This window comes from Paramisgurnus dabryanus, chromosome 20 (genome assembly GCF_030506205.2).
Source record: "Paramisgurnus dabryanus chromosome 20, PD_genome_1.1, whole genome shotgun sequence".
NCBI classification, from domain to species: domain Eukaryota; kingdom Metazoa; phylum Chordata; class Actinopteri; order Cypriniformes; family Cobitidae; genus Paramisgurnus; species Paramisgurnus dabryanus.
In genome coordinates, this window is record NC_133356.1 from 17794643 (window position 1) to 17806912 (window position 12270).

General features: G+C 42.1%; 1 protein-coding gene across 5 annotated transcripts in view; it reads right to left on the bottom strand.

Annotated features, from left to right (window-relative positions):
* sertad2b (SERTA domain containing 2b) overlaps positions 1 to 12270 on the bottom strand; it is a 39892-nt gene that overhangs the window by 9640 nt on the left and 17982 nt on the right. Inside the window, exon 1 of one of the 5 annotated variants that reach the window (XM_065296783.2) lies at positions 5735 to 6200. The exons of the other annotated variants lie outside the window; for them this stretch is intronic. The gene's annotated coding sequence lies outside the window, so the exon portion shown is untranslated. Of the gene's footprint in view, positions 1 to 5734; positions 6201 to 12270 lie in introns of those variants that run through there. 5 annotated transcript variants of the gene reach the window in all.

Genomic DNA, 12270 nt, shown 5'->3' on the forward strand with positions numbered 1-12270 from the left:
AATGATGTTTCTGCTGCTTCCTTACCGGCTGGCTCTCTCCACTCTTTTAGCAGGTTGACGTGATATGTCTGCTTGGTCTTACCCTTATCTGGATGGTGTATCTCATAGGTCACCGGTCCCATTTTCCGGATCACACTGTATGGTCCTTGCCACTTGGTCAACAACTTATTGGCCGATGTCGGCAACAGGAGTAGAACCTTCTGTCCAGGTAGGAACTCGCGCTTCCGTGCATATTTGTCGTACCATAATTTCTGCTTCTTCTGTGCCTCTTTTAGGTTCTCCTTCGCCTCCTCTCGATATCGCTCAAGCCGATCTCTCATCTCCAGTACGTACTGTACTATCCCTTTCTCCTCAGCTCCACTTGTAGTGCCTTCCCATCCTTTCCTCAGAAGGTCTAATGGTCCTTGCACCTGCCAGCCGTATAAGAGTTCAAAGGGCGAGAATCCTGTTGACGCTTGGGGAACCTCTCTGTAAGCGAACAGAACAAATGGTAGCCACTTGTCCCAGTCTTTACCTGTATCGTTAACAAACTTCCTCAGCATGTTCTTCAGAGTCTGGTTGAATCTTTCGACCAGTCCGTCGGTTTGTGGATGATATGGGGTTGTTCTGATTGCTTTGATGCCTAGCTGGCGATTCAGTTGACCCATCAGCTTTGATGTGAAGTTCGTCCCTTGGTCGGTGAGAATCTCCTCTGGAATACCAACCCTGGAAAACAACTGTACCAGAGCCTGGATGACCTTCGGTGTTGTAATAGACCGAAGAGGGAATGCTTCTGGGTACCTTGTAGCGTAATCGCTGACCACCAAGATGTACTGATTTCCACTGCTGCTCTTTTCCAAAGGGCCTACGATGTCCATCGCTATTCGCCTGAAAGGACCAGAGATCACAGGGAGAGGTTGCAGGGGTGCTCGACCCCGCTGGGATACAATACTGGTCTTCTGACAGATGGCACATGTATTGCAGTATGTCTGTACATCAGTGTATAATGTGGGCCAGTGAAAACGTGAACAGATGCGTGCATGTGTTTTCTGTTGGCCGAGGTGACCGGACCAGGGGACTGTGTGTGCAATATGTAATACCATAGGGCGACAACATGTGGGGACAATCAAACGTGTTACATCATCAGTTTGTAAATATAACACATCATTCAACACCACATATCTCTCATTGCACACATTATCATTTTTCCCACATTCAACTTTTTCAAACAATGGTTTTAATGTTACATCACCCCTTTGCAAAGCAACAATATTCTCTGGGATCTCCCAGCCATCAACACTGAGACCTTCCACTGAAGATTCAGCGACTGGTGTACCCAGGTACTTTTGAAACCGCCGTTGTTGGCGTGACTTTCTGGGGCCCTTGGTTCCACCCTGCAGCAGACTATCATCAAAGTCTGGCAGTGGTTGGAGACCTGCCTTAGCTTGGGCTCTAGTCAACACAGGACATGACAGGTTAGCAATGGCATTCTCATAAACATTCACATTCTTGGTTGGTAACAGATCATATATGACAGGTATATCTCTACCAAGAATCATGTCAGCAGGTAAATTGTCAACTATTGCAACAGTCAATAGAAACATTTGATCACAAATACCCACAGTAACTTCAGCTTGAGGATACTGCTTAATATCCCCATGAACACATTGAACAGATGTTGTCATCAGATAATCAACATTATGAACATAACATGGTTTAATAAGGGATATAGAACTCCCAGTGTCCACAAGTGCCTGTAAGGTTTGTCCATTAATAGTCACATCACAACAATTTCTCATGTTCCCAACAGAGTCTCGTACATTGTCCTCTTCCCTTGGAACGTAACAATAACCAGTCAATTTTGCCTTTCGTGCAGGGCACACAGATGCTTTGTGACCTGACTGCTGGCAATAGAAACAAATCAACCCCTTCCCCAATGATGGGTGTTGTCCCTGGGTGCTCGTATGCTCCACACCACTTCTCTGAGCCACAGCATCAGTATTACTCTGTGTGAAAGTGCGTACAGTACCTTTGGGGTTTTGAGTGCGAGGACCACCACGGTGAGCATTCAGGTACCTTTGTGCCAGCTTCGCCGCCTCCAGGCCTGATCTTGGCTCGTGCTCCTTCACCCACGTGCGTGCATCATAGGGCAGAACCCTGAGCAGCTGCTCGAGGATGACGATCTCGCCGATCTCCTCCTTTGTGTGATCCTTCGGCCGCACCCAACGATTGAAGAGATTCTTCAGCCGGTTATATGACTCTGTGGGCGACTCACCAGCAGGAACTGTAGCCGCCCGGAACCGTTGACGATATGTCTCAGCCGAGACGTCAAACTTAGCCAGAAGTGCCTCCCTCAGCTCAGAGTACTGCTCCGCCTGGTCCTCGTCCATGGCCAGATACGCCTCCAACGCCTGCCCTGTCAGCAGCGGTACCAAACGACAACTCCACTCCTCCTGAGGCCACCTCCATGTCTTAGCAAGACGCTCGAAACGCCGAAGATAACTCTCGATGTCCTCCCCTTGTTGAAAGACAGGTATCTTCGGCTCTGCCCGTTGTAACGGCTGATTGGGAGCAGGGAATCTCGGAGAGCCTACGTCAGGATCTGCATCATAATGACCCGTAACTCTCCGTGCTGCCGGGGTTGGTAGATCCATACGCAGACTTCCCATGTCCATCGATGACTGAGCAGGAAGTGCAGACTGCATTATGGTCTCCCGCAGACCTCGAAGCTCCAGCATGTGCCGCTCTTCCCTCCGCTCTTGTGCCTCCAAGAACTGGCGCATCAGAGTCACCATCCCATCATTAGCCTTAGACCCTGGTGAGACGGGCTTAGGTTGTGGTAAGTTGCGCCTTGATGATGTACCGGAACGTTCAGTAGGCGATCCCTCGTCCTCCACTGACTCCGCAGCGTTCCAGGTCACATCCTCCGCCACTGCCTTCACCTTAGACCGTGCCCGGCCTTTATGCTTACGGGGAGCCATCCCACCGCTGCCACCAACTGTGATAAAGCGAACACCACCAGTTCGCTTTGAGACGTGGGTATGTCCCAAAATACCACAATAACGATGGCCCAAACCGTAAGAGTACTTTCGTACAAGGTGAAGTTTATTTACAGTGTATGAGAAGATAACCAAAAGTGCTATATTTATATTTACAAGTGCAGACAAAAAAACAAAATACCAAATAAATAAACAAAAAGGCAAAATAATGATGAAAACGTATACACAAGCAAATATCAACAATATATCAAATAACTTTTCTCCACTTCCACTCACTTTGGTCGACTTGGTAAACAAGTGCTTTGGATGAGTCTGGCCTCTCTCTTTATAGGCCAGACTCCTCCCCTAAATCGGGAGCTTAATTCACAGGTAAGTATAAATTAATTAAAACCCTCCTTCATCTTCAAGGATTTTAAATACACATCTTCATTTAAACATAACAATAACATTTATCTTTTAAAAGCTAAATACACATATTAATACATAAATCAAACGCAATAAACACTTAACATTAACATACAAAAAATAACAATACCCCTTTTAACAAAATAAATGGACTCGCCAACCTTCGGGTGTACTGCGCCGGCGCGGCGCACTTTGATGACGTCATAAGCGCGCGCCGCTCGATCGCTCAGGTTTGCCGGCACAGCGTGTCAGTCCGAAGGCAGCTAACCAAAACAAACAAACAAAACAGCGTGGGTGCAAAGACAATGTATGTGTATGAAGGGTCCAAGTTTTGGATGCTAACAGAGGGGAAGAGTGGTGTGAAAACATGTCCATGTGCCATCAGAGTGTGCGTGCACTCACAGCTTCGACAGCCGGGGAAACGGGATGGATTATGAGAGGTAAGTGAATGCGATGTGTGTATGTGTGTGTGTGTGGTTGCCAGTAATGATTACCCAGCGGGGAGGGCTAGTTCTCCTCCGTCACAATATCTTTACTTAATATTAGGATATTAATTAAAGCTCATGTTTCATGAAGATATTTTGTAAATTTCCTACTGTAAATATATTTATCATTTGTAATATGTGTTGTTAAGAACTTAATTTGGACAACTTTAAAGGCAATTTTTTTCAAATAGTGTCCTAACTATAACAAACCATAAATCAATGGGAAGCTTTTGTATTCAGCTTTCAGATGATGTATTAACATCAATAAAAAAAATTGACCCTTATGCTTTTGTGGTCGAGGGTCAAATTTTAGTAGGTCATACAAGGACAGCAGGAGTTTATTAATTATATCCATTGTAATTGTTTGGAATTGATTAACTAATTACGTTTAGCATGTAAAAGAATAAAACAGTCTTCTCTTTGGCCCATGAGGGGAAAAGGGCGATATAGACAGGCGATGAGTGAGTCAAATAAAGAGGATGGAGAGAAACAGAAGACCGTTCCTGAGGCCCCCCCACCATTAGCATAAAGTAAAGCCCGGTAGCGTTAGGCAGCGTTGCAGTGTGCTTGAATCTAATCCAAGCTGACAGCCTCATGCACGCTAGCCCTGTCTGCACATACATACAGTCTGCGCAGACGCAGATCTGTCAGTCAGCTTCACTCACTCAGGAAGTGCAAGCGGCTGGGCTTGTTGCCTTGCTGCCTGTTACCATGACAAACACAGTCAACTGGGAATCCACCCAAAGAGTTGACAAAGAGGTAGTGGAGGGAGAGACCGAAAGAGGGAGAAAAGGAGAGGGAGCGAGAGAGGAGAAAAAGGGACTGAGAGAGTAAAGAAAGAAGGGAGGAAGTAGAGAAAAGGAGAGAGAGAGAGGAACAGAGAGAGAAAGAGAGAATTTAAGAAAAAGAGAGAATTTGGGGGAAGATGGGCTGAGGAAACTTCGAAAGAAATATTTATTTTCTTTCAGTGTGCTGCTGTTCTGAGCAGATGACTCTAAAACAGTGGTTTCTTAAACTGGGGGGCGTAAGATGGTGCCAGGGAGGAGCACAGTTTTATGACATTTTATAATTTAGCATCATTTCTGTATAATTAAACCTCAGAAAAATAAGACTACTGAGCAACAGCACTACATTGTGTCATTTAATATGTTTTTGAATTCTAAGAAATTGTTTTATGCCATGAACTTTCTTGGGGGGGGGCACAAAATGATTCACTCTACACAGGGGGGCGTGCACACCGTAAAGTTTGAGAGACACTGCTCTAAAGCAACACGCGAGTTGCAGGAGAGAAAAACAGGTTATGTCTGGTGGAGATTAATGTGCATTCCAAAGCATGTTGTTTACATAAAGAGTGCAAATTACTCAGACGATGAAGAGCATATGAAAGAGCAAATGTTGATTTTTAATCATCTGTGATCTATTTTAGTATTAGTTAAGCGAGGGTGGATGGAGCACATTCACAGAAATTTTGATGAATATTTTTTTTTAAAGTGTGGATTTTTTTTTATAGAATATAAACATGAGATCATCACATTAATCTCTTTCACTGATCATAAAACATAAGCTAAGACATTTCACTTAACATACACTAATATATCAAAAGTTAGAGTGAGTCTTGCCAAAGCGTTTCAATAGCAGCATCAATGTGGGACTGTACTTGAGACAGAGATGTTATTTTGAGGATGAGTACCATATAGAAAAAGGCCAAGAGTGACTCAAGATGAGATGCAAAAATAGCACATTACACTAAAGTCGCTGCAGATTTGGGTGATTCAGGCGGCAAATGTGATAGGGGAAGAACCGGCAAAATTATCTTGAAATAAGTACCACAAACTATTTAGACTTTTCCTATAGCTATAAACTTACCCAGCATAGTTCTAGAACTTTATGTCATTGTCTGAAAGTACATAAAGTTTCGCATAGTAAAGGAATGCCACGACAGCTCAACGGGTCCCTGTGACTCACGCTGAGGAGTGGATTGGACTGTCTGCAGCACTCGAATGCCACTGCCGCCCCACCCAACATTCCTTCTGATTGTGCCTTCATTTTCCTTTAAATGTCTTCTTCATTCTTTTCAGTTCATCATCTTCCTTACATCCTTGGCGTGAAAGGTAAAAAAGAGGATATGAGATATGGTCCTATCCCTGACCTCCCTCACAAAACTGGAAAGAGCGCCCTTACTCTGGCTAGGTCTAATCTGATTGGCTGATCATATGCAACTGTGAAGAGTAACAGCACATAGGTTTATTCATCAGTCTGCAAGGAAACAAAGTTGTGTAAGTTATGTGGTTGATACTATTGTGTATCCAGACATACTAAATGTCTGGTTACCAGCATCACATCTTTTTAAAATGTGTTATTTATGCACTTAAGTTAAGTAGTGTACTGTACTTTAACTTGGCTGCTGAACTGGATATAATGTAAGAACAGAGGGACAACCGGAGGAGTCCGAGATGAGAAAAGAGGGAATGTTGAGTTCTCCTCATTCAGAATAGCAGGAGCAGCACGCTCTGTTCTCTGACACAGACACATTCATAAACAGACAACCTGCCTTCCTGCTCCCTAATGCATTGGCGCTGAGCAATGACCCTGTGCAAAATCTCTCCAAGGAGAGGAAAAGACGCCGTGTCAAAAAATGACTGTGGTGCAAGAATACAGACTTTGACAAATGGCTGGCAAACTGGCAAAAGCCCACCTTTAAAGGACAGCAACTTGGGCTCCTGGTTACGACTCCCGTCAGCATCCGACCGGAATTAGCACAAAATGAAAGCATGGGCCTTATTATGAGAGGAGAGCTGTGACAGAGATGTCAAAGCAGAGGTTGGACTACGTCAGGGCAGCTAGGCAGGCTGTACGTCCTGTTCCAATCCTCCACACAGATACGCACACATTTGGGACCGGGTGTGACAGCAGAGGTTTGTACTGGGTGTACTGGAGTGAGAGAATGCGGTGGAATGGTTGGCGAACAAGTGCGGCGGAGAAGATGGAGATAGCACAGAATTTTCAGTGATATTATGATCCTGTAACAGGATCTGCACGTTTCCATGCCTGTGCTTCAAGAGCTCCCCTCCCCCTTCACCTCCACACAGCGCTATTTCAGATCCGGAGGGTTGTGATTCCCATATACACACACTGGGTGAGGAGCTTTCTTAGGCACCTGCAGATACAAATGCGCAAATGCAGACTCAGTCGCATGCATGCTGACAAACACTGACATATGGGAGCGCAAATGTACGATTTGTGTGCATCAGGCAACAACCACCAATGTAACACAAATAGCTTTCCTATAAGATAATAATATTTAGTATCTCACACAAACCTGTTGACTTTGTTAAAGGACAAGTTCGGTATTTTAGACTTAAAGCCCTGTTTTCAGATTGTTTATGGTGAAATAGAATGGTTTTGACTGAAATTTCGACATTTGCGGCTGCCCTGAGAATTTTCGCGTGTTTGTGTTTCATCTCACACCTCTACAATGGGTTTAATGGTGCACTGGAACAATCCTTCCTAAAATGCATTAAACTTTCGTTAACAAAGACGTGAAACTCACCGAGTGGTCAGGGGTGTTCACTGATATGCTCACACAAAAATCGCTGCAAAAGATGCTTTCCAACAGCTGTTTTAGCATTCGTTGTTAACTTGTGGACCTATTTTTCCAAACGCCTCACACCCGTACATTCTTCCGGTTAGAGCTTGAATAATAGACACTCCAGCCCAGGTGGTGGCGCTAATCCGCCATTGCCAATTGCAAGAATAGAAACAAAGTTCCCGGCGCGGAGTAATAACGTACCTCACAGGACATCTAATACAAGTCAATGGAGTTGGTAAAAACTACGATAAAACCTGTTGGAATGCGTCTTTTGGAGCGATTTTTGTGTGAGCATATCAGTGAACACCCCTGACCACGCGGTGAGTTTCACGTCTTTGTAAATGAAAGTTTAATGCATTTTAGGAAGGATTGTTCCAGTGCACCATTAAACCCATTGTAGAGGTGCGGTGAAACACAATCACGCGAAAATTCTCAGGGCAGCCGCAAATGTCGAAATTTCAGTCAAAACTGTTCTATTTCACCATAAACAATCTGAAAACAGGGCTTTAAGTCTAAAATACCGAACTTGTCCTTTAACAAACACGGTGAATACATTTTCACAAATTTGGGGCCTTACAGCTAAAAACATGCAGACACCCAAAGACACTCATCCTGAACTGATTTTTTGACCAATCAGATGCTCTCTAAAATAAGAATGACCCTCTCGCTTATCCTACCTGCCACTGACCAATGAGTAGGAAGCCATGGTTCATGGCTGGGGTGAAACTAATGCCTACTGATTGTTGAAAAGGGGAGGGAGATGCTTTTTGAGATGGTCCTCCCAAACTACCTGTTTTAATAAGCAATGTCAACATTATAATTGAGCAATTAACTTAAAAAAATCATCAAAATGTCAAATTGGTTCATCAAACAACCACTGTCACACAGACGATAAATGGTACTCATGATCAAAAGGTTGTTCAAATAATAGACTACATAATCTTGTTTAATATAGCTAAGCTTTTGAAGCATATAACATGTTAAACATCTCTGGCGCTCTACTTAGTCCGGTCTGAGTGTCATTTGAATGGTAACTCCCAATTAAAGCTCAATGATACTGAAAACAAACAGAAACTGAACAAAAGAGAAAGAGACAGACATACAGACAGGATGGATAAGGGACAGACATGACATTCTTACACAGCAGCAGGAGAAACCTGCAGGGGTCATACTGTCTGACTGACATCTTTAAAAAAAAACTAAAAAGTACTGTAAATATTAGAGCATTTATAGTTATGTAGCCCATGGGTCAGATTCCTAAAGCACAAATTATAATAAATGTATAAACGTAGGCATGATTGCCACATGCATAAACATAATGTCTTGGAAACTCCTTTATCGTTCTATTTATTCTAAGATTTTATAAAACTGGCTGACTTGTAAGCTGTATTTGTAAGTTTGACAAGTCTGCAAAGCCCTAAAGTAGCAAAAACAGATAAGCATTTGTTACTTATTACAAAGCGGTTTCATGTTTATTGCCAAAAATCAAGCAGTAAAAAAAAAAAAACATCAAAAACATAATGAGACTCCACCACGTGGCCATATAAAGAGAAGACCGTCTTTACTTTCTGATTGTGTTGAATCTGTCGATCGAACAATTGTGATTAAAACTAAATACACAACAGTGTTTACACTTTTTGGAGAATACAGTTGTATTTGAGTATTAAGTCACACTGTAAAAAAATGCAGCATGAAGTTAAAACAACTTGAAAGTCAATTTAACCTACTATTTTAAGTTTTGGCTTCTGAAAAGTTCACATAACTTATAAAATCAAGTTGCAATTGTTAAACTTAATTAAAGTAAGATAAAAATATATGTTGATTTGACAAAAATGCTGCTCACTGACAAACCTATTTGACAAACGTATTGCAAAAGTATAATACAGCTATAAACTATTACCTTAAGTGTTCATCTTACTAGAGGCCTATGACTTGTGTTGCAACTAATTTAAAGATGTCGAAGAAAGACAGCATGAAAAAACAGGTACAGGTAAGATTAAAGCTCCCCTTTAACTGCTCACATACGTCAGACTTCTGTTAAAAACAGCTAAATGGTAGCAGAGAGAGAGAAACGCAACTCAAACCGGTTTGACCAGAGAGGCAGAAGGCTTGGAGTGCTATGTGAAGGTGTTCGACAGGCGCACGCAACACAAATACACACACCATTTAAGAGAAAATAAAACTCAACAGGCAACAGGTGAATAAGGTCAAATTAAACTCATAAAAATATAATAAACAATTACAAGTAGAGTAGAATGGCTTTGCACTACTCTCATTACAAGAGAAAACATTTTTATCTCTGAATATACAATCAAAAACTTAAAGTCCCTATGAAATCAAAGCTGACAATTATTATTTTTTATAATATTGCAGTGTTCATTATAAACATTTTATCCATATCATTATTATACATTTTTTATTAATGTGCTCTTATAAACTTTAATAAAAATCTTAAAATGTACGTCCACCCTCTCGTTGCGATCATTCTCTGATGATGTCACTAAAGCTTTGTTTATACTCGCGCTTTGGGTTTATAGTTGACGCGCTCTCTGTTGCACTATTTTTTGAACCACCAGGGGGCCATGCGAGCAATAAAGTCAAAAACAAACACACAGAAGAGGATAGAAGAAGTCGTCCGCTGGAACGACCCTGGTGCTTTTAACATAGATTTGTTTTTTACTAAACAAACAGGACAGATATCTTTAGGTTTGTATTTTATTCCTCGTCTAGTGGTTCATTCAATACAAATATAAGCCAAACATTCTGAATCATGTAAAAGAATTTGTGTTTTAAACTGCAAAGTTTCCATACTTTACTTACAGAGTGTCAGATAAATATATACATTGTTTTGCTTGGATTGATCAAAGAGATACGTCACAGGCTTGCCTGCTCGGACAGAATCGCCTCGAGTTCGGTCATTTTCGGATGCAGAGCCGCGCGGAAAGTTACAAAAAATGCTGTGCACACCCAACGCGCACGACCGCCCACTCCGAGTTGACGTCATTTTTGCCGTGCGGACGCGGCGAGCATAAACATAGCTTTAGACGGCATGAGTGGGAGTATTTGTTAACCCCGCCCCCTTCAACTGTCAGTCAGCTACGAGTTCTATATCTGAATGAAATGCCTATTTTTCGATATTAAAAAAAATCAACTGACAGTGGAAAACATAAGCCACGCTATTTTCCTTGTGTGATAATCCATTTCACTCAGAAATACATCACAATACGGAGGTACAGTTGATTGCAACTTCCTGTTCACGGGGACTTTAATGCTGAAAAATATAAAAGACAGCAATGATAGATTTAATCTGTATAATAGTGTGTAATTCACAAGACTCATTAGACGATTAACAATTTGAGATACAAATGTTTTTCAGATCCAGGTGCATAAACTTTACTCTAGCATGAGTGAACTGATCAAAAATCTGCTGCTGTTAATGGAGCTAATGTGATACATGTATTGGTTAAACAAGAACTTTTTGATGAACACACTCTGACCAAGAAGGGAAATAAGGACCCTAAAGACACCCACTATGTGACATTTACTATTAATTAAGGGACAAACCGCTCATTTTACTTCTGTGACTGTGTTGCAGGAAGGAAGTGCACATTTTAAGATGACACAGAGAGTTTAGAATGTAAATGTCACAGAGTCAGTGCTTTTGCTTAAAGGTACAAAAAATTAAAGCAGCACAGTGAATGCTAAAGTTGTAATCTACTTTACTTAATGGGACCAAAGCAATCACTAGAAAATCCAACTGGACCTTGATCCTCTGGATGTACTATGTGTGTGTGTGTGTGTGTGTGTGTGTGTGTGTGTGTGTGTGTGTGTGTGTGTGCGTGTGCGTGTGCGCGTGCGCGTGCGCGTGTGCGCGTGCGTGATATTTGGACTTTGAATGCCTGTGTATCTGACTGCTGCAGGAGTTGTCACAGATTTCACCTCTTTTTTCCAAACAACACACAAATGATATCTTACTATCTAACTTTATATTTTGCACGACATACATCTTACTTTTTCTTTGTAAACACTGTTTGCACTACTTTTACGAAGCCCAGCTGCAAATGCTTTGGCAATGTACATGTACAGTTTTTGTCATGCCAATAAAGCACGCTTAAAAAATCTGTTAATAATAAGTGAGCACTTTAGTGTTTCAATTCACAATTTTAAAGGATCACAAACAGAGAGAAAAGCCCATGGTGGACGACGTGAGACTTTGCTCACACACTGACATAAAAAGACAGCGTCCCTCACAATCCTTCCATTGCCATTTTTCCAAGACGAGTATTTGCTCCATGACGAGCTGTGCGAACAGATGTATTTATTTATTTTAGTCACCTGCCAAATAAAACCCAATGTAGTCATTCGGTGCCTATTTAAATCACCTATTTACACACCAGTCTAATGTAACCGTAAAGTGAACACACAACTTTGTAACCAATGTCCTGACCACACCACAGTACAGTAACATCACGCTTATATTCACGACACAAATGCTGTCCGTCTGACTGGAGTTCTGTCCCAGCAGGTCGAGTCCACATACATTTGTATCTTTATTAGTAGCGATGTAGCCTACACATGATACGTTTAAATGTCCAGTTTTGACTAAACTACAAGAGCTCAAAGTCGAATCGGTTCGGATGGTCAGAACGGTTCCGAACAGCACAGGCTCGGGTTGCGACATCCCTCTGAACTTTCTGAAGCTCGCGCAGACAACAATACACGAATATCTGTATGACTATTGCCCTCGCTATGTGCAACATCACTGACACACGGTGTTTCCACGGGACTTACAAGATTTCAGTTATTTGTGAAT